This window comes from Cygnus olor, chromosome 2 (genome assembly GCF_009769625.2).
Source record: "Cygnus olor isolate bCygOlo1 chromosome 2, bCygOlo1.pri.v2, whole genome shotgun sequence".
Classification (NCBI taxonomy): Eukaryota; Metazoa; Chordata; class Aves; order Anseriformes; family Anatidae; genus Cygnus; species Cygnus olor.
In genome coordinates this window covers 156,871,768-156,895,740 of record NC_049170.1, presented here as the reverse complement: position 1 = coordinate 156,895,740, position 23,973 = coordinate 156,871,768, and the positions used below count along the sequence as shown (strand labels likewise).

General features: G+C 41.6%; 1 protein-coding gene across 4 annotated transcripts in view; it reads left to right on the top strand.

The window, feature by feature from the left end:
* Positions 1 to 23,973, top strand: part of PTK2 (protein tyrosine kinase 2) — a 203,894-nt gene that overhangs the window by 4,845 nt on the left and 175,076 nt on the right. For all 4 annotated transcript variants that reach the window (XM_040547367.1, XM_040547366.1, XM_040547365.1 and 1 more), the window contains exon 2: positions 9,933 to 9,991. The gene's annotated coding sequence lies outside the window, so the exon portion shown is untranslated. The remainder of the gene's footprint in view (positions 1 to 9,932; positions 9,992 to 23,973) is intronic.

Below are 23,973 nucleotides of genomic sequence, written 5' to 3'. Positions count from 1 at the left end.
AAATTTGGAGATGCACGAGGAAGAAATGGGAGAATAGTTTCTGAAATTTGGTCTGTAAGGTTTGTTAGCAATATCTGTCGAGTAAAAATCAAAATGGAAGAGGTAAATAAAAGCTGAAGGTTTTGTTAGAGGCACTCTCATCATTCTCTTGTGTCAGCGTTAATGGTGGGTACATCTAAGTCTTCCTCAGATCCGCAGCAGCCCACAGCTGAACTGATTAAGAAAACCTCTCCTGTATCGGATTGCCTTTGTACCCTATGACTTCAAGACTTTTTTTTTTTTCCCCTCTAACTCTGTGCATTGGGTTACCTGGGTGTCTTTTATTGTGCTCGGCACAGGAAGGGCATGTAGGGTGCATTCAAATAGTTGTGCAGATTCCTCCTGCACCGAAGCATTGCTGCTTTTTTCCTTTGGCTGGGAACAGGGACTGGCAAGCTCGGGACTGTTTTGTTTTGCTGCAGGGCTCCAACTTCATACGGTGTAATACAGGTCAGTTTAGAGCTTTATCCTTAAGATTAATCTCAACCCTTTTCCCCCATTGGCACTGTAATTCAACTCATTTTACAACCCTGGGCTAATTTCCTTCCTTTTAATCAGAAGTACGTGAGCAAAAGGTGTGCATCGGTTGTCCAGGAGGCAGCACTGGGAGCTTGCACATTCTTTGCCCTGCTCTCACTCTTGGTAAGTTGATCGAGCGGTAGATTTAGAGGCATTAATGTGTACGGGAGCATCCTTCAAGTGCTGCCCGTCTCGTTTCCATCACAGATTGTAGAGGTTGGTGTGATAGAGCCAGAGCTGCTGGGGACGTTGAGGAAGAGGTCGGAGGGCTCTGCTGACTGGTAACTGCTCCTGCTTCCTGCTGCCATCCTGTTATTTTTTTTTTTTATTGTTTACCCTCGCATGAAAACGTGCAATTCCTGCTTTTGTTTTAATTTGTTTTGGGGGAGGGGAGCAGGAGCAGACCACGTCAGGCTATTAAATGCCTTTGGAAGGCAGAGATCATTTTTCTTTTAGTCCCGTTAAAGTTCCTGGGAAGGATTTGAACCAGCAGATGGGCTTTTTGTTTTGTTTTTGTTTTTTTCCTTTTTGAGTGTAGGAAGGAGGAGCTCCTGCTCTTTCCTGTCGTCTTGCTGCTCAGATAGCGAATAATTTGATTGCAGGGGAGTAGCAGAAGTCTAATGCAGCAAAAGCTCAAAATGAGCCCAGTGATGTATTTTGTGGATTTGAATGCATCTCTTTAACAGGGGACCGAGCTTCCTTCCTGACTCTTTCTTAATGCTGCAGAGTGTTTACTGATGTAAGCCATGGGACGTACAACAGCCAGCAAGGTTCACCTACGCTTCATATTTTATTTCCTGGAGATGCCTCAAACAGGTTCAAGATTAGTGCTAACAAATTAGGGAAGTACCGAAGGTACAGTAACAGACTCCTCATAAATCCCCATGTCTGACGATCTTTACAAGAGAATTTCCTCTCACTGACTTTAGCCAATTCTTAAAATTCTGTGAAATGTAGAGTGAAAGCATATAACCTGCTGCCATTCTCATGTTTTTACATAGGTGTGTGTTCGTGGTTTCCTTCTTTGTCCCTTTGTGCTCTGGTTTAGAGCACTGGAGTTTGTATCGCCTGCTTTTTCTCTAGTAAAGGTTAGTATGTAAAGGGGAAAAATGAAGTTAGTGTTTTAAAGGAGCACGGTTCCTTTTTATTCCTGTTCAGCTAACCAAGCTGTCTCCCAGCTTTTATTTCTGCTGTTTCTAAGACGCTTTTCTTCAGGCAGAAATTCCTTTTGCTTGGGGCTGAATGCTGTTGCGGTCCTTTTATGCCCGCTTTTATTTCAGGTTTTAGCAGTCTCCTTCACCCTGTTTTTCTGTTTTTCTTCACTGACGCTCTCCTGTAGCAGCAGCTGCTGAAGGCAGGGATATCTGACAATCTAGGCAGTGGCATACAAAAGAAACGTCTGCAACAGGTACCTCCAGAGCTGCTTGAACATACTCTTTGTAGAGATTTAAACTCGGTACTTGTTGCGTTTTGCTTTAGCCCTTGTCTCCCTTTCCTCGTGCCCTCCCCAGGCTAGTTCCAGAACGTGATCGAGGTGTTCTTGTATTCTTGCCAGTGCTTGCTAAGGCTCCTGATAGCACTGGTTTTGCTAACCGCCGGTGGAAGGAGATAGCAAGCACTGATATAACCACAGTACTGCAAGTCAAGAGGTGAGATTTTTTTTCTCCGCCTCTTCTCTGGCTAATTTTTTTTTTTTCCTTCTGATGTCGGCTAAACTGATTGAATTTCTGTGCCGTCGTTTGCTGCTGTTTAAAGTAAGGGCGCTGCTGTGCTCAGGCTTCGTCTGCAGGCGTGTATACTCATGGCGATTCTGAAGTGCTTCCTGTAAGAGGGGGTCGAAGTACCCCTCGCCATGAATTTGGATGAAAGCTGGTCAGTTCAGGTGCTGTTACTGCTAGGCAAGAGCCTTGACGTGGCTGTCTCAATAAATTCACGTTTGTCAGTGGACTTGTTGACCTTTCACAATACCCGACTTAGAACCACCTGGCGCTTTATGTAACAAGTAGGAGCAAAAGTAGGTTGATAATATGTATACGGGGAAAAAAGCCACAGGTTGGAGGGCTTTAACCTCAAAGCTCCATATTCATCGTATGCAAGACTGTTTAATTTCATTACTTTTTTAAACTGTATTTTTCTGTTGCTAGCTTTCAGCCAGGAAACCTTTGCACACTGACACGTAAGGTTCTGTTGCTCTCAGTAAAGTTTTTTGCAAATGTTACAAGTCATAGTTTCTGTTCTTACCCTTCTGTTAACAGCACCATTAGAGGAACGCTGTTAATGGAGAAGTAACTCGGATTTTTTTCAGTTCTCACTTTCTCCTTCAGGCTTAAGCACCGTATCCTGGAGACGTCTAGATCCCAGTTGGTTTATGAACCATCTTTTCATTTTCATTTTAGTTTATAAAAATCAGGAAGCTGACTGTTTTCTGTACATGTTTTGGTGCCTCTCTTCCTACTCTGAGTGCATGCTGAATGTGGTTGTTCAAGTGTCCACTTAAAGCACGCTTTTCAAGTTCTGCAAAAGCTGAGTGAGCTTGGATGTGTGTTAGTTGGTTCTCAGTTTATCGCCTTTTTTTTTTTTTGTAGTGTGGCAAAGACAGACGTGCTCTCCTGTGATGTCTCAAGGGCTGAACGCTTGGAAAAACCATTCAGCTGAATCCAGCGTTGGTGGGATTTAGGGATAATGCTGTGTTCGTTTGGGGCACCGTGCAGCAAGAAAGGGTTTTCCTCCCTTTTGGATGCTTTCAGTAACTAATCAGATAGCTGAAGTACATGATGTATAAAAACGGAACAGTAAGGTGTTGATGTTTGCTCTCCTTGTATTCTACAGGTATTCACGTGCATTAGGCTACTACAAGGAAGAAGAAAGTAAGGGCTTGTGGGGGCTCACACGAGAGATTGTTGACTTAAATGGGGAAGGAAAACTTTTAATGCTAAGAATAGTAAAGCACTGAAATGGGTTAGGGAGGGGACTCTTGTCACTGACAGTCTTTAAGGACAAGTTGGGCACCTGTCAGAAAGGAGATGCTGTTTATCCCTACCTCAGGAGCAGCAGATTGATGTGAGACACTGGAGTCCTACCCAGCCCTGATTTTGGTGACAGTAATAGGTAACGAACACGGGGTTTGTTGCTTCCAGGTTTCTACTGGTGGTCGATGTAGTTGACAGTAACCCCACCAACTCATAGCTTTCTCTGAGCTCCTTAGCAAGTCTTCTCCTGCTACTTTGCAGCTTTGGGGTAGATCTGTTGCGGGCAAAGCGTCTTGTATTTGCTTTGTGCATTGCTGTTCTCACGGCTGTAAAGCTCAGAAGGAGGAAAGAAGATCCTTGCATAAACGAAATCGTCATGCTTTTCTGTAAATGCAGATGTCACCTGGATACGGCTGGAAAAACAGAACTGCAGACTGGTTACTGACCCTGAAACAATCAGTTTAGTTTGGTTGTACGTTTACAAGTTCCAGGAAAGTGCATGCACCAGGCTGCTAAAGCGCATGAGCAAGCAGTAGAGTGCTCTTGGACAATTTCTCTCATTCTTTTTGGTATTGCCCTTCATTTAATGAGTAAATTGTATTGCATATTAATAAACTGAATCTTTTTATTTCAGAAAAATAGTCTGGAAACTGAACATTTTCTTTTTTATCTCTATCTTTCACTGTTTAATGTGATAGCTTGCATTTTGATGTTGCACCAGTAGGCTTCCATCTTAATTGTAACTTACGTGAATGCGTTTTAAAGCAAGTCAAAATATTTCCCAGCATTTTGTCAAGGAAGGAGTAAGTAACTGCTGAGATTGGGAAACAGAATGAAGTGATCTTTAGTGAAAGCGTGTATGGAGACAAACTGCAACGTGGTCTGCGTGTCTGTCTGTATTTGCTGCAGTAGTTATGGCACATCCTGCGTTTGAGGTGTTCCTCGTGAAAATAAAGAGTAAACTCATTGATCTAAGAGCTTTTTAAACCCCAAGTGAAAATTTAGAGGTGGAAGCTGTGTGAATTAACGCTCTAGTGCTACACCTGAGCTTTCAGGGAGCCTTCAAGCCAAGGAGCAGAGCTAATCGTGATCCCTTGTGTGATGCATGACCCGGTGATCTGGCAGGGATTTCAACAATAAAAAGGTGACGTGGAAGCAAGGGGAAGCCTCTTCCTCATCATTTGTATTAAATTCTGTTTAATCAACTTATAAAAGCACGCAGTCGTGCTGAATTTTCATTATCAGGGCAATCTAACATTAATTTCTGATTTACGTGGACTTGCTGTTTATCGTTGCATTTGTAAGCTGAGTGATTTTGGGGTGGGGGAATATCACCTCCAAGGAGGAGGACAGCAGTGCTGCAGTATATTCCATAACGCACACGTACACAAAGTGTTTTGGGTATATTAATTAGTCAATATTCAGAAAAAATCAATTTCCAGAAGTGAATAGTATTCCTTTTATTTCTATTTTTATGGCACAGATTAAGGATTGATGTTAAGAGAAATGGTGTGGAGGGGTATATGGCATTTGTTTCTTCTGTAGGAATATTCTGACCCGTTTCTTGGTGGCTTTGTGAATATTAGATGGAGTTTATTACTCGTATTTCTCAGGTTGTGGAAGGAAACAACACAGTCATTGCCCCTATAAAACTTAGTCGAAGAGTGGAGTTGAAAGAAGGAGAGGGATGTGACACCGAATATGCCTCTCTTCCATACCTTGCCTAGGGTTCGTCTCTGTACTTTATTTATGTAAGAAATGTGCTTTAGTTTTCTGGCTATCATTACCTTGTTCCCTGAAGCTTATTGCCTCCGTGAAATAAAGAAATGAGCTTGGTTGTTTATGAAGGAGATCAGACGCCGTTCGAAGGAGATGGTGTGTAGCACAGAAGATGAACGCTCCGATGAGGATTTAAATTAAAGTTTACTTGTGGCACGGGCTACAAAGCCTCCACTTATTCAGCCTTAGAAGGGGGTGAGTTCCTTTGTGTATCGGCAATGCCGCTCGTCTCGTGCTGTTCGGGGCTTCCAGCAGCTGGGTTTGTGCCTTGCTCTGCTTTCAGTGAAAGAGGAGAGGCAATTTGTAGGACAGGAGTGTAGATCACTGGCTTCATTTTACAACTGAATCAGCTTTTTCTTCCCTTAAAGGCAAACAAAACCTTTCAGCTGCTTCATAATCTGAGAAGAGTATTGAGCGCAGGAGCTTCCCTTCCTAGGAAACAAACTTTGGAGTTCTGTAACGTATTTATCTTTTTTTTTTTTTGAAGATAAATGGGGATTGCATTGAGGTTCTTCCTCTCGAGTCTTTCAAAGTCTGTTGCAAGAGGAATTTCGCTGTAGCTGGAAGGGGGAACAGGAGCATCGGTTGTACTCCAGCAAGCAAAAGGTCAGAGAGCAGAGGGTGAGGGCTGCAGCAAGTTAGGAAAATAAATGCGTGTAAAGCCCGTGGTGCTTTGATACCTTCCTCTTAAAGCCGTTAAAAGTAAAATAAGGCATGGCCATGTGGGTTGCGGTGTTGAGATCTGCTGTGGAAAGGCAAGGTGAAAGCAGCGAGTCGTGACAAAGCACTTGAAGGACAGGCAGGAGGAATTGGGGGACCTGGTGGCCACGTGCATGCGACATCAGTGCTTAAAGCACAGCTCTCGCTTGCAGTATGATGGCTTTTGGGCTGAGGCTGTCGTGCGGCACTGCTGAGTGTTGTTATTATGGTCAGAAGGGAGAGGTTTGGTTCGATGTCAAAGTTTTATCTGCATAGCTGATGCGTGATGGCTCGTAGGGATAAGAGCCGATAGTAAGTACGGGCTCCTTTGGTTTGTGGCAGCTTTAATATGCTGGGATGTGAGTTCCTGCTCAAGTTTGCCCTTTATCCCCCAGTTAATGTCTCTGACGAGCTGGCTACGTGTCTGTGCGGAGCTGCTGGTGGAGGGGCTGGGTGGCCACAGCACCACATCCTGTGCTGACGCTTCTGGGTCCAACGAGTCCACTCCAAATCCTCGTTAAGGACTGGATTCTTCTGCTGCCCGAGCCACGAGCAGCACTAAGATCAAGTTAGTGCTTGTACCTTGTACACCAATTACCCTGAAAAACAAATTCTTTTAGTGCTCCAGGCAGGTCCATTGCCCTTACTGCTCCAGGCATGGAGGAGCTGTGCATGTACAGCTGTTTGCACAAGGTCCAGGAGAGCATCTAAAAACCCGTATGTACCATATAACTAGCAAGAATAATATCACAAAACTATGATAACTAAGACTCATCTCTAATAAAAAAAGACTCATCTCTAATAAAGAATTACTTGTGTCCAGAAATTGGCGTTACTGCTCTTTCCCTGCGCTGGCATAGCTCCTGAAATCTTTCCCATCTGGCGTGATTGTTTGTGGAGCTGTCCTGTAACTTACAGTACTGCCAAACAGCATCCTCAGAAACCTGATCTGATTGTTGTAAGGCTATAAATGCTTCGTGTATAACGATAAAAATGTTGCACTGTGCCAAAATTTGCTCTGCTGTTGCGGATCAGAGGTGGAAGGGGAGGTAAATCAGTAATGGCTGGTTAGTTTTCATTAGTTTTGTCAGGCTTGGGCTAATGGGTCATTGGAAGGTTCAAGGAAGCATAAGGGTTGAGTTCCACACCTAAAAGATGTTTTTAAGATTTTTTTTTCTTGGATGTTACCAATTAGCTTGTTTTTAGTAGTGTGTTTGGTCAAGAGGTCAAGCTGGAGAGAGACTGGCAGACAAAACCAGAAGTTTTAGGCAGTGAATTTGGAGGTTTAGGTCCCCAGGTGACATGCTCCGTCTTTTAATCAGAAAAGCAGGTCAAATTGTGGGTGGTTTTAAAGAGGAAAATGAGGTAAAACAGTAATAGATAAAACATTTAAAAAAAGTAAGGAAACAGAAGTGGAGCAAATGGAAGACTTTCAGCCGGTTGGAAGAAGTATGAAAAGGACTGGTTTTCCACCAGAAAGAAGTGTGTTAATGTTTAAATATTGTCAGTTTATTGAAAGCCTTCCCTTGGGGAGAAAGGCAGAGAAATTCCGAAATCTATGAAAAGTTCCATCCTAATTTTTTCACAGCAAATACATTTGCTGTGCGTTTGTTTCAGGGAAACCATTTTGTTAAAAATGCATGGATTTTCTCTTAAAGTTGAAATACAAGCACTGCATTTCAATTAACCCAAACCACTTTTTATGCTAAGTCTGATATTGACCACTTTAGAAGTTTTCAGTGTTTATCCCAGCCAGAATGAGACTAAGAGATGCTTTTTAAGAGTTACAAGTGGTGGAAGCTGAGTTGAGCACAGAAGAGATCTCATCACCTCTTGCTTTCTAAAGCGAAGCAAACCAGTAAGCAGCGGTGACTGTAGAAAATCAATGGGATAACCTGCGTGGAGAGTCTGTTACGCTCGTAAGTGTCTGCATTTATCGATGGCTAAGCAATTAAAATAAAATTTTTCTAGTATTTGTGTTCGGTGCGTTTTTGAGGTTGTTTGTGAGTACCTCCCAAGCATTAGACACTATTATTTTAACAAATGCTTTACGGATACCATTGACGTAATTTCCCAGAGCGGAGAAAGGTCATTACTATCAGCCTTGGGAGTTAAAAGTAGCTTTTGCCGTATCAGAGAGAGTCTTTCTTAAAGCAAATCAATACTTGCACGGACTTCTCAGTCTGCGAAACAGTCTCGTGAGGAATTTCCCTTTTCGTAGAGGATGTAAGAACGTGTCGTGATGTCATTCCCATTGTGTTCATCGTTGGTGTTCCCGCAACTTGTCCCAAATCATGACTAACTCCCTAAAAATACTCTGAGCAGACACGAGGCTGGGGAAAGCTGTCGTTTGCCACTCAGGCTGGAGGAGGTGATGGGACGGCTGGCTGCCTCGACAGATTCTGTGCTGACTTTGAAGTCAGTGTTCGGAGGTAGCTGGTTCCTGTTATGCTCTTGCTGGGGAAAAACAGGTGCTAGGAGTAGGTGAGTAGGGGTTTTGCTTCAGCTTTTTTATGGGTAGGGACGAGCATCGGTGGAGGGGAAGGAACATCTCCCCTCTGCCTTCCTCGTACCAGGTGAGACGTCTTTCCTGGGGAAGTCGTGCATCAGAAGGAGCAAAAATGTGAGTTGCACCAGGCACACCTTGCACCACTGCATATAGTCAGTACACTGCTGGGTTTACACCGGCCCGGCCACGTTCCTTATTCCCTCATGGCAGCTTCTTGCTTAATTTTTAACGTAGGCACAACAGCTTCGTCGGGAAAGGTTAAAATTCAGACCTGAGTTCTGCAAAGCGTTCTCAGTGTGCTGCCAGCGCGTGTAAATGGGGTGAGGAAGAGGCAGCACGCCTTGCTCTCCCTTACTTCGCGTACGTCCAGACACTGAAATTCTCATGGCTGTTCGTGTAGAAATTGCAAGTAGTTTGATTTTTCTCATTTTTTTCAATTTATTATAGCATAGACTAATACTTCAAGTGGAATTTTTGTGCTGTTTTCTTATTTAGAAAAATGCAAGCTCCTTTGCAGTCTCTTTAGTATTTTTGTTGTGTGTTAGTTTATCATGTGGAAATCTTTCGGTGGCCTTTGTGTGTGAAATAGCTGAAGTAGCTAAGGTGAATAAAGGTTCAGAAACAGTTCTTAAAAATTGATTTCTCTCTGCTCAATACTGCCTTTGTCCCTGTAGCACACCTTCGTTCAGAAGGCAAAAGAGCAAGAAAAACAACCAGCAAAATAGCAGAAAACTCTGCGGACAACTCAGCTCCGAGGAGTGCTTTCAGTTTGAGCATTTCCTTTAAGAAAAAAACCAATTCTTTCTGGACAGTCTTACGTGTGTATTTTGAACTGTATCTGCATGCATTTATTACTTCAGCTAAAAAATGGCTTGGCTGTCCTGTGATGCACATACCCTGGGGAAATAAATGCTTTTCACTAGGTCCTCCCCCACGTGCTTTTTTCTTTCAGGAAAGCACTCTTTCTAATTCTAGATTTGGATGCTGCTATCATTTTTTTTGTATCGCTAAAATTTTTTAGTACTGGCTGCATTGTTACCATTAAATGTATGTTAGCTAGATTAAAAGTTCACTTCAGAATCCTCTAACCCCTTCCACTCCTCAAAATACCGAAGTCATCCAATTAGTTAAGTTCTGAATGTATGAAACGTACAAGATGGGTGGCAGCTTGCTTTGTAAGGTGTCTGTCTTCAGTTCAAATGTAAGCCTCCTGGCTTCTCCCACTGCTTTTCTGGGGTCTTTCTAAGGACTTGCAGGTGAATAACTTGGGAAGTGGGGTGTCTACTACACTCTGTTTCAGTGGAGAATTATCTTGTCTTCATACAGGAACATCACTTAGCTGTGTTCTGTTTCTATGGGATACTTGTCTACTTTGATGTTAAGAAAATAACCTGATCAACTCTAAATGTTCTTTTCAGATTTCATGTTTCATCTTATGTTGAGCACCTACTGCTGAGAGCTGGAAAGTCTACTTAAGGTAGGTAGAACAGCTGATGATTTCACTCTTACAAGGTTGTGTGCTGGATAAAATGGTCCATGTTGTCTTTTTTGTTCTTTTGGTTTTGTTCTTTCCGTGTAATTATGGTTGAAAATCTTGATTTTTGAACAGTAGCATTAAGTAGAGTTTCTTGGTATGTCTCTTTCCATGAGCCTTTTAAAACTGGCCTTTCTCTGACTTTCTGATAGCCCCTGTGTAGCCTTTCCATTCAGCCTGAGTGCCAAGGTGTGGGCATGCACAGTAATTTATTGTGCTTGGGGGGGATTTGTAAGGTGTCTTCTCGCCTCCCAAAATAGCTTAGCTGGAAATTGGCCGGCCAGACTGACATCCTGGCTCTGGAGCAAAATGGTAATGGTTCTTTGTTTTTATGTTCTTCTTTTCTGTAGTAGATAAAAGTTTGTCTTAGGCAAAATCTTCACTGTAGGGGGACTTGACCTAATCTTAAGTAGTCGAGCTATAAGCAGGAGCAGAGAATTTGGGTAAGCACAGTATTCTTTGTACTATAGGACTCCTTTTTTATTATTTTTGATTCCTTCTGACTTGCTTTTCATAAAGTCAATGGTTACATTTGCAAACTTCAATTTTATTACTCACTGTACTTGGAGTTTTTCTGACTTCTGCTTTTATGCTGCTGACATGTGTGGATGTTTAGAATATTCGTTCATCTGAATGTAGCTAGAAGAATTTGTTGGATCCATTTTTAATTTTTCCCATGATTGCTCGCTTTCTCCAGCGTTCTCTGTAGTTGCTGGTTTGTGAGCTTGCATTACAGGATTTATCTTTATTTTCTGTAGCTCAGGCTTTGGCATGTAACAAAACTCATCTCTTGCCACTTCAGGAACACTTTTGCATATAACTGCTTGATGTGGAGAACCTTATTTAAAAAATCTATCACCTGTTTTAGACAAGGTTAGTATTCTCCTTGCTGGGTAGCAAAGGAGATGTGGCTAGCATTTTGCATGGACTAGGTCCTTGGGAGACTTCAGACTTACCTTGCAGTTCAACTGGTGTATTGCCTCTGGCATATAAACAGCTCTCCTAGATCTCTTCTGTATATTCATCTTCTGGAAACAGAGGGTCGCTTATTGTCTCATGACTGTCTAAATTTGTAGTCGTAGATGTCTTTAATCTTTAGTAGCTTTTTTTTTTTTTTGCACAATTTGTTGTTTCATGAGTGGTGTGCATGCTAGCCTTTCTTAAATTTTCAAGGTTATGGTGACTAATTGCTTCTCCTTTCTAATTCATTCCTTCCCTTTTCTGGTTGGGGATGCTGCTTGTGTGTACTATACAGATGATACAGTAGGTGGAATTCCTTGGAAAAAACTTTCATTGCTCCAAGGAATAAATAGTGGCTTCAAAACCAGTTGTTCTCAGCTCTGTCACCTAAACTGGAAAAACTTGAAACACTTTAGTTTGGGGGAAAAAAAAGCATCACCACTAGTACTTTTTTTCAATCAAGACCAACATTTGTCTTAATTCAGATTCAGCATGATATATAATGGTTCGGATGGGATACCAGACATAACTTATTTCTTTTAACCTGGAAAATTAGTAGTATGGGAAATAGAGAAAAGAAAAGGGAGGGGCTCACAAAACAGGGCACCCACCTCTTGAGTTTTTCAGCCCTGTGATTTCAGGTTTTCTTACGCTTCTTCCTTTTGTTTGACCTTTTAAAAGGAACAGCTACTACTGTCGTGATGTCACGGGCAAAAAGCACACTTATATGTTTTGTGAACTGAAGCCGTTTGTTCTTTGGAATACATAGTTTGTAAAGGATTGAAGTGAGTCATATCCTGGTAAAACCATGACAACTAAGTATTTATGAGTTTGTTAGGTAAATAACTTGCAGTACCTTCCTAGATAAGGCTTCAGAGAAAACCAGCCCTGTGAATAACAAGGTTTTGAAATGTAATGGCAAATAAGAAAAAACAGCAAGAGATATTAAATGTAAATTGCAAGTATTTCTGATTTGTGAGGTTAACACTGAAGTATGTGTGTTTGGTTTCTGGCTGGGGATTTGGTAGGAGGAAGAGATTAGCACTACTTACTCTTTGGAAATGGTATTGTATGTGCAAATACTGGAATGACAGTTCCAGTACCGGATCTCCTGCGATGTTAAAGACCATTACTGTGAACTATATATCCAACTCGTCAGAATTTAAGCTTCTGCCGTGTTCCACGATAGTTTTTACATTACACAATCATTCACTTTGTTCCACAGAACCACTACCTCGTTTGGTACCAAAACATATTTTGTCTATTTTTTGCTGTTTTCAAGCCCTTCTGTGACTGAATGGATTTTTTTGTGCTAAATTTGCAATGGCAGTGTCTGCTTTACCCTTTCATTTTACATTCTGGTTAGTATGGATGGAGTCACAGAATTTAGGATCAAATAATTTGATTTTCGGTCCCTACTCAGACGTGCCATTTTTTTGTTGTTGTAGCACTTAAAATTTGCATTCAAAGCAGATCTCTCACTGACTTGAATAGCACCTGAAGTACTTGTCAGTCCTGTATTTAACCCCCAGGGTATCAAGGGTGTCTGAAAGAGAAACACGTGGTGACTGTGGAAAGCTGAACTAAATGACTCTGTTAACGTCATCCAGAAACCTGAATGTGTAGATGACACTAATTGCTTCAGCTCATGAAGCTTTGTCTTCTTCCTGATGCACATTATTTACTCTGATTATTTATTAGCAAATGTGGAAGGCGTGTATCAGAAAGGAGGGATTATGAGCAACAGTTTGGCTTGATAACTGATTTATTCCTCAGGCAAGTCTTCATGCACTGAATTGGCACAGGTATGGGTATATATTGTGTATGCATTTTCAAAGATGATGGACAGCCAGTGGCAGTAGGTGGTGCTAGCACTTCCACCTATAAAGGAACTTGCAAAAAATGTTCTCCTGATTATATCCCTACTGCAAGCAACATCGGATGCTTTCCAGCATTCTAGTCTTCTTACCTTCACTGGAGTTAAACTGGTATTTGACAAGCAACCTTGTTATACCTCTCATGCTACTCATTTAAAAGCAGTGCGGTAGACTGAGAAATAAGGGTTCTTATTTATTTCTTGCAGTAAGAAATGTTTCTCTTATAAAATCTAAATATATCCATGTTTTCTCTGTTTTGAGTGTTTTGCCTGGAATCACGTTCTAATTTGTAGAATTAAAGAATCCCTTCTTGATATAAAAGCTGTTTCCAAAGATTTCAGTTTGCAGGTAAAGATATAAGGAATAACCACTATCATTAAGTGTCAAGATAATTAATTAATGTATAGTGCTTTGAGCCAATAACACCTATGTGCTTATAGCTCCTCCTGGCTTCCAAAAGTGGAATTTTGCTGGGCTCGCCATCTGATTTATTCTTCTGGAATTCTGGGGCCATTGAAGAAAGATCATCTTCCACTAGGTTTGTAGTCAACTTTGAACTCCTCCAAGCAGGCTGGGTTCACAAGTGTGCATGAGTTGACCGGCAGTGTGGTGCAGAAAGCGTTCTTCTCACTGGCTGGATCCTTTTTGTTCTTCATCCATATTGGCAGATGTCATCAGAGCACTCACTATGCACAGTGTTGAAAGCAATGACCTTGAATTTAACAAACACAATCCATGCCGTGTGATGCTTAATGCCTTTCTGATCTCTCTCTCCAAGCCTTCGCTCGGGATCGCTGCTGTTCATGAGGGTGTCCCCCCAGAGCAACTGTTGTTTTATACGTGGAAGTAAGTGGGTTGGGAGGAAATAAATTTAAGCCCTTTCTCCTTAGTTGTCTCATCCCTCAGTGGAGTTTAATAAAACCTCAGCCTGTCTGGATTACCTGGGAATACATTACCGAGGTAGAATGAAGTAGGGTTTTTCATCTTCCCTCTGGAGGTGCCAAAAGTTCTTCTGGACATCAAAACGAATGATTTGTTTTGCCTGCTAGCTCTTCTGGTAGGTGCGAGTAGGGAAGTATGCAGCAGAAAATAATGCTTGTGAGTCTATAAATAGTATTCCTTTGTAGCACAACTTGGATGGATCTGTAGGAGTACATCCTGACAATGCCAGGAATAGCCGTGTAACGCTGCTGTTGTAACTTTCCAGACTGTTTAAATTACAGATTTCCGAATGACTGACTTGGTTAAACATCCATAAGGCTCACCCCTGGCTCCATCAGGGCATCAGCCTGTCCACTGCAGCACAATTTCAGCTTGGAAATGCTGAAACCTGTTCACAAAATAAATGCTGCTGCTTGTCTTGGGGCAACTAATTTTTTCTTAATCCCAGCCCTGCAAGTACGTACCTGTCTGGATTTGTGTAACCACGCTGACCTGCTCGCATCAGTAAGAGTATCTGAAGTCAAGCATGCCTGTACACGTTTTTCGGAATGATGACTCCCGTGCTTAACTATTGCAGTGGTAGGCTCTTATTTGTACTTGTAATGAAGGTGGATGTCATCCATTTCCTTGTCTTAAAAGGCAAACTAATTCTGGTCTCCTCTGGTTATTCTGCTCCACCCCACTAGTGTATTTACCACTTCTCTAAAAATAGATGTGTTGCTCTTGGGGATTCAGGGTTGTGTTTGCAGTAAGGTTTGCTGTAGCTGTTTCTGTAAGAACACTTACCTAGCTGATAATGTCTAATTGTCCTTTGATACTGTATTTTGCTGAAGAGGTTAAAAATCTGTACTGGCTGTTACTTGCTGCAGGAAATGCCCCGGGCTGACACTGGTCTAGGAAAGCTTCTGAAAGCAGCAGGATATTCTGAGTCATTTGCTCAGACATTCTTGGACAAATTAATGATGATGTGCTTTGCATTGCTGGTTGGTGGACTTTAACCCTAGAGGATGTCCGAGCTTCAGACATTCAGTGGATCAACTCAGCATCAGCTTTTGAGCGCACCTTGGAGTGTGTTTTAACTTTCTGCTTGTAAAAAAAAAAAAAAAAAAAAAACCTTGAGAAGTTTTGGAGAGCATCAAAAAGACCAAAATTCAAACCAGACCATAATCCTTCCAAGGCTTGAAAGTATCTGTTTTAACCTATAAACTCAGTTTGGCATGCCAGGCTTCCCATTACCTTTCCTGATTCTGTTTGTGAATGGTTTAGCATCTGGAGCTGTAGTTGTAGCACAAAGGGTAATGAGTGCCCTTGTGCTACGGAGATCACATACCAAATATAAGGAGAGGAAAACTAGTGGACACAAAGGTACTGACAAATCATAAAATACTGTGTGATGGGGCAAATACTGGCTAGCTTGATAAGCAGCAGGACCAGCAAGTGGCAAGCCAGGGGTTTGTTTGTATGCTCAGTAGTAAAGGAAATATCTGCGTTATTTCCTGGCAGATGCTCGTGGAGAGCTCCTCTGACAAGATGCAGTCTTGAGTATGCTTCCTGAGATGTTTGTTAGCAGTGCCTGAGATGCAGAGAAATTCATCCTTCAAGAAATCCAGGGTTTATAAATATTGTGCCGTGCTGGACGTGGAAACTGGACCCAATGTTCTAGCCAAATCCTTATCAGCATTGTATAAATTGAAGTCATTCCTCATGAAAAAGGCATCCCTTTTTCATAAGTCCTAGTGTAATAGTTAACTTTTATTTCCACCCCCCTTCTCTCAGTAGTTGCACTGGTTCTTGTTCACTTTTGATTGACTGAAACCTCCAAGTTATATTCCATGGAATTGTTGTCCTGCCGGTAATCTCATTTTGTATATGCATGGTTTGCTCTTCCTACCTAGGTGAAAATCATGTCTTCTCATCTGTCTGTAAGACACAAAACCATTATAAGTGAACAGCCGGTTTATTTCAAATTCAGTGAATCCTTTTAAATCAGCCTAACTTCCCTTTATGGCTAGGAACGTAAAGATAACTTTGATAATTCTCTTACTTCTTTGGGACCTTGAGTTTCATAATTCTTCCTAACGCATCGTAATTTTTTGGCTGCTAGTTTCTTGTGAAACAAAATGCTTTGAGTTTGGCTAAGCTTATAGTTGAGTAGAATATACTTATGAAAAGCTTTCTTCTATTTCCCATTCTTGTGCTGCTAGCCATCTCCATTTAAAATGTTCCAGCTAAGTGATGGAGTCTTGGGCCGGTGGATTTGTAGACCCCAAGTGTTGCCTGCAGTTAGTGGAAATGGTGCTGTGTTTTCACGTGCTTGAATTAATTTCATGAAATCCATTTACAGTAGCAGGAATTGGCAGAAATTGTGATTTCTTCTTGATTACGTCTTGTGCTAGTCACACATGCTGCTAGCTCAGGAATAGAGTAGATGACTGTCAGAAGCGATGTGAATTTTGTTTCCTTCTTACTGGAAGCTATTAATTTGTACTTTCTTGTTCTGCGGCAAGATGTAGAGCAGGCAACTCGAATTCCCTGGGCAGGATTCTGGACTCGTGCAGCTTGGGCAGTGTTTCCTTATTAAGGAGAATGAGAGGACCTGAGAAGACCATAACAGGGTAGCAGTCTATAACTGAGCCCATAAATGAATGCATTAAATTAGATTACGGTGCTCTTTACCAAGAGGACAAAGAGGGATCACCTAACAGAAGTTATGATCAATGGCTATTCCAGGTATCGCTAAAATACGTCCCTTAAGGACATGTGGAACCTGCTCACAGCTGTATTGTGAAAGGTGCAGCCTTTAAATCACTAACTGAGATTCCTGTTGAAAACAAAAGGTCATTTCTTATTTTAGTATAATAGTATCAGGCACATGGAAAGGAAAAGGGCACTTAAAAAGTCACGGTTGTCAACAGGGCTCCAAGTTTGGCATTCCAGGTTATATTTGTATTTATTGTAAGCAGGTGGTCGTGTCGTCATTTCATTTCTCTCTTCCAGGATCAGTACAGTTGGCTTAACTTTCAGGATGGGACAATAAAAGCCTGACGGTATCTTGGTAGGTGTTAAGGTCCAAAGAAATTTGGGTAGCTGTGAACACAAAGTCCTTTCCTTTCAGCCTATTTCTTTCTTGCTGAAGTCGTTTAAGAATAGAAATGTCCAAACGGAACGATAGGCTTTTTCTAGTAATATTAACACTGAAAGCGTATTCTTGACTTTCTCCGGTTTCTGGAGGTCTCCTGATGTTGTTTTGTTTATAGTCCCGGTGCTGGGAGTCTGAATGGTATTGTATCATAGCTATTTTAAGCAGAGCAATTCAGGTTGTACTCATCTGCCTTTAATGTATGCTGACTCATACAAATCATCTTTCATATACATTTGAGTTGGTTTCTTATGGTGAATAATTTACTTTACAGACCTCTCCAAAATAACTTTTCTCTTTGAAAAACAAACAGGATATTAACTTGCACCTCCTTTTTGCGTGGTGGTAGAGGCTATGTACTAATCCTTGTTTGATACCTTAAATTAGGTTGAACACAGGAAGTAAAAATGCTAGTTTTTTGGGATTGGGCTAGTTCTAAAGAATAACTTCTTAAAAAAAAAAGTCTTGACTTACAAGACTTCATAGGTGAGAAGCAGGTGATGTTGCCCTCTTGCAGAGACTAACTAGGCTGTTGCACATCACAAACTCATCCTTGCGTTGAGGAGAGCAAAGTAGCAAGTCGGTCTTTTTATCCTATCAGATGAATACAAATCCACATATGAGAATAAAATTTGACAGAGTAGCCTTTTTTTTCCACTTTGCAGGTTTGTGTGCTTGTGGTTGTGCCAGTCCGAATGGATTTGTGCCTCTTCATGGCCATCGGCTTGCATGCATTTGCCCTTGCTTTGCTTTGGGTCATTCCTAGCTCTATGCTCTGCTCCTCAAGGCAGCTAGTTCCTTGAATCTATTGAACAGATGTGACCCTAAACAGTGTGTTCTCTACATCTTTTGGGGAGAGACGTGGTTTTTTTGAGGCCTGCTTTCTCCAGGAGGTTTTGTATTTGTATAAGTAGTCAATGAAGACAGATGTCGGGGGGATGGAGACGATCTGGGCTTCAGTTCCGAGGTTTTCTGTTAATAAAGTTTGAAGAGAAGCCAAGCAAAGCTACCTGGAAGATTTGTGCTTTTTTTTTTATGTAGGATGTGTGGAAATGTATGTATATGGTGTGAGATTTTTCACACCAGTTACTTTCCTACTTCTTGAAAGAAAATGAGAAGAGTTGGAGTTGTATACTAAATCCGGAGTTCCAGCAACATAAAAAATGACAGAATCCTGATACTAATACAGGAAATTCATACTTCATGACATTTCTTTTGTTAACAAACACTTAGCTTTGGAGACATAAAGTAAGTAAATGCTGGAAAGGGAGAGAAGGACATAAGGAACCCAGTGAGTTGCATTGCTTAATATACCAATGGTGTTTGTATCCATAGCAATGACAGCAAAAGGACCTGCACAGGATGCTGCTGCCATCACTCTGATAACTGTATTCCAGCAGGATGAGTAATGTGGGTCAGAAGATGCTGCTTTAGCTTTTCTAAACCTCCCACTTGAAGGTATTCTCATACAAAGAAAATCTGTGGTGGCTACATTGAGTGGAGCACCACGGATTTAAAAGAAGTTGAAAGGCACAAATACTGAACTACAGTTATGCCTTCCACATTAACACTTGTAATGCAGGTTTTGTATCCCCAAATTCTTAAATAGTGGGCAAAGTGCAGAGGTATTAAGGTGGGGAGGGAAGGTTGCAGTGGATCAGAAAGCTCGTCTGTTTTTAAGTACAAGATTACATCATCCCTTCTGCATTCAAGTTCCTCATCTATTTTGTATTTTTAAAGAAAATAAATATTAGATTTGCCTCAGAACTGTACTGTTTTTGTTAGGAAAAATTAATTTCTATATTATTTGTGTAAGTTAGTTGGAATCTACTTCCAATTTGTTACTTGAGGATGAACTTCATTCCCTTTCTTCGAAGTAGTTTTTTCAAGAGAAATTTGCAGGAACCTGGGAACACTTGAAAAGCAATTTATAGGAGAGGTCCAACGCTATCTCTGGTTTAGAATTTTTGCTTCCATGAGAGTTATTAGAAGGCTATAGAATTTGAACAAAACACTTGGTTCTTTTGTGTATGGTAAAGCTGTAATTTTTCTCAGAGTCAAGTGGCAGCACTGGAAGATTGCAGCAAACCTGATTTCAGCTAATCTGGGTTTTCACCTCTGCAGCATCTATATTTTCTGTACTGCTGGTTGATGACTTAATTGAGGTCATATGTAGTCTGTTCTTGAAATTATGGTAATTTTGATGGGTTTTTATTCTTACTCTTGCCTCTTATTGAAAGTGCCTGAAACATGTTTGGGAGCGAGGGCATGTCCTGATTTGTCTGAGAGCTCTCAAATTTCAGAAGAATGCAGAAATTTGAAGGAGGGGGGCAGCTGGGGATGTGAGCAGCCCAAGGACAAGGAAATCTATCCGGGCTTGTTGTTCTCCCTACAGTGGAAAAAGAAGTAGGAGGAAAAATTTGTTTTTGGAGTTTTGGAGCATGCAATTAGTGGCATGTATGTGCCGTTTATAACTTAAATGGGTGGTTGTTTACAGATTGTATTTCAACCTTTTTTCTTTAAATATCCCCTGCTTTTAACAAGGTATAATGCACACTGGCTTTTATTTCATTATTGATAAAATATCCACGCGTTGTAGATAATCTCTCCTAATATTATTCACTCCTGCACTGGCTGCAAATTAAGTATTGATTTTATGCATTGCTGTTTTTAAACTTAAAGGCACTCGTGAATTGTGGTTAATTGATCTGCAACTCCATGCTTCAATACACAGTGGTGGTTCTGGAAGCCAGACATCTGAATTACAGACTGCTTTCTGTTTTGCTTCAGTTCACGTGTTGCACTGATTGCACCGACATGAGGCTAGCTTGGTTTTGCTCTGCAAGTTGCTCTCTGAAAGGTTTGGTGTAAATATGGAGGGGTAGAGAAGGACAGGAGAAAATAAGAAGTAGGCAACTACTAACTGGCTTTCTAAAGTGACACTGATGGTACTTGCCTGAAACACACTTGGAAGCGTCACACTTGTCATTCATATTGTCCATCTCCTGAAGTTCAGTTTCCCAGAAAATTCAAAAGTCAGATCTCAATTTTCTGGAGCTTTCCATCACAGATTTCAGTATGCAGCTATTAATCAGAGCTGCAATCCGGTGCACAAATGTTCCCAACATACGTTTGTGCTGAATCTCCCTCTCTTCGCTTATACACGTGAATTAAACAATTGTTGTCATCTGTCATTTTTTTTAATGAGGTTTTATCCCTAAAATAATAATAATACATTTTTGGGGCTCTTGTATGAGGCCACATGAGTGATTTTAATCTTGTATTGCTCCTTAAAATATTTTGATGCACGTTCTTGTGTTGTTCTTAATCAATGCTGCCATTACTTGTCTTTCATTTGAACGGCATACCTATCTTTATGGGGTGCTGGGGGGGAGGTCCACCGGGTCTTGGTCATTCCATAAAATTCAAAAGCCCCCCAGGAACTCTGCCTGGTAGAAGGCAGCAGCTGAAAAGAGCCGCGTGCTACCCGGATCTCTCATCTCTAACTTAGATGGGCCAATAAAAGTTAAGATAAAAGTTAACGTAACGCAATGAGGTTGCCTCAGCTCTTGAGCAGGTAGAATGGGGATTACTTGTTTGTTCTTTCATCTGCGAAATGCGAGGAAAACGGGGAATTAAGCCCTGCAGAGGCGTAAATTTTGGAAGCCTGAATACAACCAAGTCTTTAGTTTTTTGTCTAGCTTGGTGTTCTTGTACTTCAGGAAAGAGATGGGGGGCTTGGATCTTTGTTCTTAGTATTAACTTTAAAAAGACAAACAAGATTTATTTTTTTAAACTTTCCAGAAATAGCTGTGCTGGGTGCAGGTCAGATAGATAAAACTTAGGTGTTCCTGTATTCATGGTAGTGCTTTGGGAAGGGGCCTCTGAATGAGTCATGGCAAGCTACTGCTGCCTGCACAGCATCGAAATGGCACTTCATGATTTTGGGAACACGGTCTACTTTGGATTTTAGAACTACATATCATTACCAAGCCTACTGACATTACTGATGGTCTACAGACAGGTGTGAAGAGGTCTTCATTAGAAAAGTCTGTTGGAAAAACTAGATATTTTTTTTGTATTGCTTTTTCTGAGGTGACCTAAATGAGTTTAAGCTACTCAATTGTAATCGTGCATCGTTGGGATAAGCCCAGGTAACTTGCACCAGGTGATGCCCTTCTGTGCACAGAAACTCTTTTGTACAGGATGAAATTACTAAAAGTCAAGGTCTGTACCACCCGTGACATCACGTTCCCCTTCTCTCCATGGTCTTGTTCTTGAGAATAATAGAATCACCGTCCTTGAATATCCTGGATTTGAAGGGACCCACAAGAATCATCGAGTCCAACTCCTGGCTCCACACTGTTCTTTCTATATTATATATTATAGAATGAATATATAAATGTATATATAAAATATTATGCTTGCAAGTAAAACACGTTAAGTAGCTTGCTTTCCTAAATAATTAGGCTTGCACTGCTGATCGCCTCTCTTATGCTCTTCGACATTATTTTTGACCATAAGCTGGTTCTTGCCAAATTGAGCACAGCAGCAGAAGCTTCAAAACAGCTGAGCAGAGCTGTTGGTCTCAGGCCAGCAGCTGTCCCACCAGCGTGCCCCCATAGTGTCCCTGTGGTATATTTGACTTTTTGAACCAGGTGGAGCAATGTGATGCTTTTTGTAGAACCACAGAATGGTTTGGGGTGGAAGGGGATCCTCTGGTCACCCTTGTGGCCCTACTCTGGACCTGCTCTAACAGGTCCACCTCTTTCTTGTGCTGGAAGCCGTCGTGGGAGGAATCCTGCCTTTCTGTTGTGCTGACTGCACCACTCAGTTTGGTGTCCTCTGCAGACTTGCTGAGGGTGCACTCAAGCCCCCATCTCAGCCATTAATGAAGATGATAAACCAGCCCTGGTCCCAGTACGGGCTCCTGAGAGACACCACTTGTTGCTGATCTCCACGTAGGCATTGAATCATGGAATCATTAAGGTTGGAAAAGACCTCCAAGATCATCTGGTCCAACCATCCCACTACCACCAATGTCACCCAAAAAACCACGTCCCTAAGCACCACGTCCAACCTTCCCTTGAACACCCCCAGGGTCGGTGATGCCACCACCTCCGTGGGCAATCCATCCCAATGCCCGACTGCTCTTTCTGAGAAGAAATGTCTCCTCATTTCCAACCTGAACCTCCCCTGGCACAACTTGAGGCCATTGCCTCTAGTCCTATCACTAGTTACCTGTGAGAAGAGCAGATTGAGCCACTGACTACAACCTTCTGAATGAGGCCATCCAGCCAAATCTGATGGCTAGTGAAAAGGTGAGCTGGGGGGAGATGCTCGTGAAGCAAGGAGAAGGGTGTTCTGGTTACTGTGGTGGTGGTGAGTACACAGTATGCAGGAAATAATCCTATATTAATCTGTTCACAACAGCTTCTCAATTTAAAACATGCTGTAGTTAGCCATTTTAAAGTAAAACTGTGCTGGAAACATGTAAGAAGCTCTTGTGGTCAGATGTATCCTGTTAAGCGCCATGCCGTGCCATTCATTTGCATCTTAGTCTGGATTTTTAAATTTGGAGACTTTTTTCAGACTTTTTCAGTTTTCCTTCACTGTATTTAAAACAAAAAATACACCATAAAGAAGAGGACTTGACTACTGGTGAAGCAGGAAGTAAGTCTGAAATGTTACAAAGATGAACAATAATGGAATGGGATTCGTAGGGCTAAATGTTGGTGCCTGCATGTTTGGTGCACTCATCTGAGCCACTCTAGACACAAGTAGAGGGTGATTTGTGTAGTAGAACAGGAGGAGGAAATACCAAGTTGGAGTTGATGGTTTTAGAACAATTCTCAGGAAGGGAAAGTCTTAGGACTGTGTGCTTCAAGCAGTACCGGCTAGAGGTGTAAGACTGGTTAATGGAGAACTTGTAGGGTATTGGTTTCAGGCTGTAGGTTTTTCAGGGAGACGTGTAATTAATTGCACTGGGGTGTGTGTGAATTTGTTCTAAAAGATTCTGCTGATTCCAGCCTTGCTGGATGTGCTGGGGAATGCCTGCAGGCGCTGACTGCCAGATCCGCTACGGCGATGGGAAATGTTGTACTCTGCTCTCCTGCAGGTTAGTGTTGTCTGGCTTACCCCAAAGCCTTCTAGCTGAGGTCTTTCTGTCCTGTGGGCAGAGGGAGAGGCTCCCTAAGGTTCGTTCTGGCCTCGTGATTCAGGAATTGAGAAGGAGGAGGTAGATGGACTTCCCTTTGACTGCGTTCATTTGGCAGCAGGGTTAACATCCCTGTGACTTAGACCGAAAATAATACTTTCATTCTGAGCTTCCTTGTTTGTTCTAGCTTTCTGTATCCTGTTATTAACAACTTGGGCATTTTTTTTTCCTGTGTGGTGCTGCAACAGACAAATACGAAGTAGAAATTACTTCAACTCCAGTTCCATGAGATATTGTTAGTGTATGCAGGCTGAAATTCCTTTGTGCTGTCAAAAATGCTTAATTTGCAGAACGATGAAATATCAACTCTAGCAGAGCTAACACTAGAATAAGTACGCGCTGTAGTTCTTTAGTTTTATCTCTCTCTGCATACCAGCAGAAGGTGTATGCATTCAGGGGCTCCAGAAGTACTGCTCTCCTCTTGCAGTAGCTGGACGGCTTTGTGCCAGAACAGCTCAGCAGTTTTGAGCAAATTCAAGTTCATGTTCACTCTGAACTTGACTAGATCTTGAAAGAGCTTACATTGAAAACGTGTGGTGTTTTTTTTCGGTAATAATTACTGGAAAACTAAATAAGGTTTTTAATTTGGACCTTTAAACCATTTTCTTTCTCATTTCTGTTTCAAGCTTGAACTTGAATGATTTTCCTGAGCATGAGTTTTAGGGTACCTTCAGCGGGAAGTCAGAAAGGGACGGTTGAAGAGAAGAGATCTTGATGTCCTCAATGCTGCTTCAATATTTACTGAATTTTAATTTTTAATAAACCTGGCGTATGTACTCTCCTATCCTCC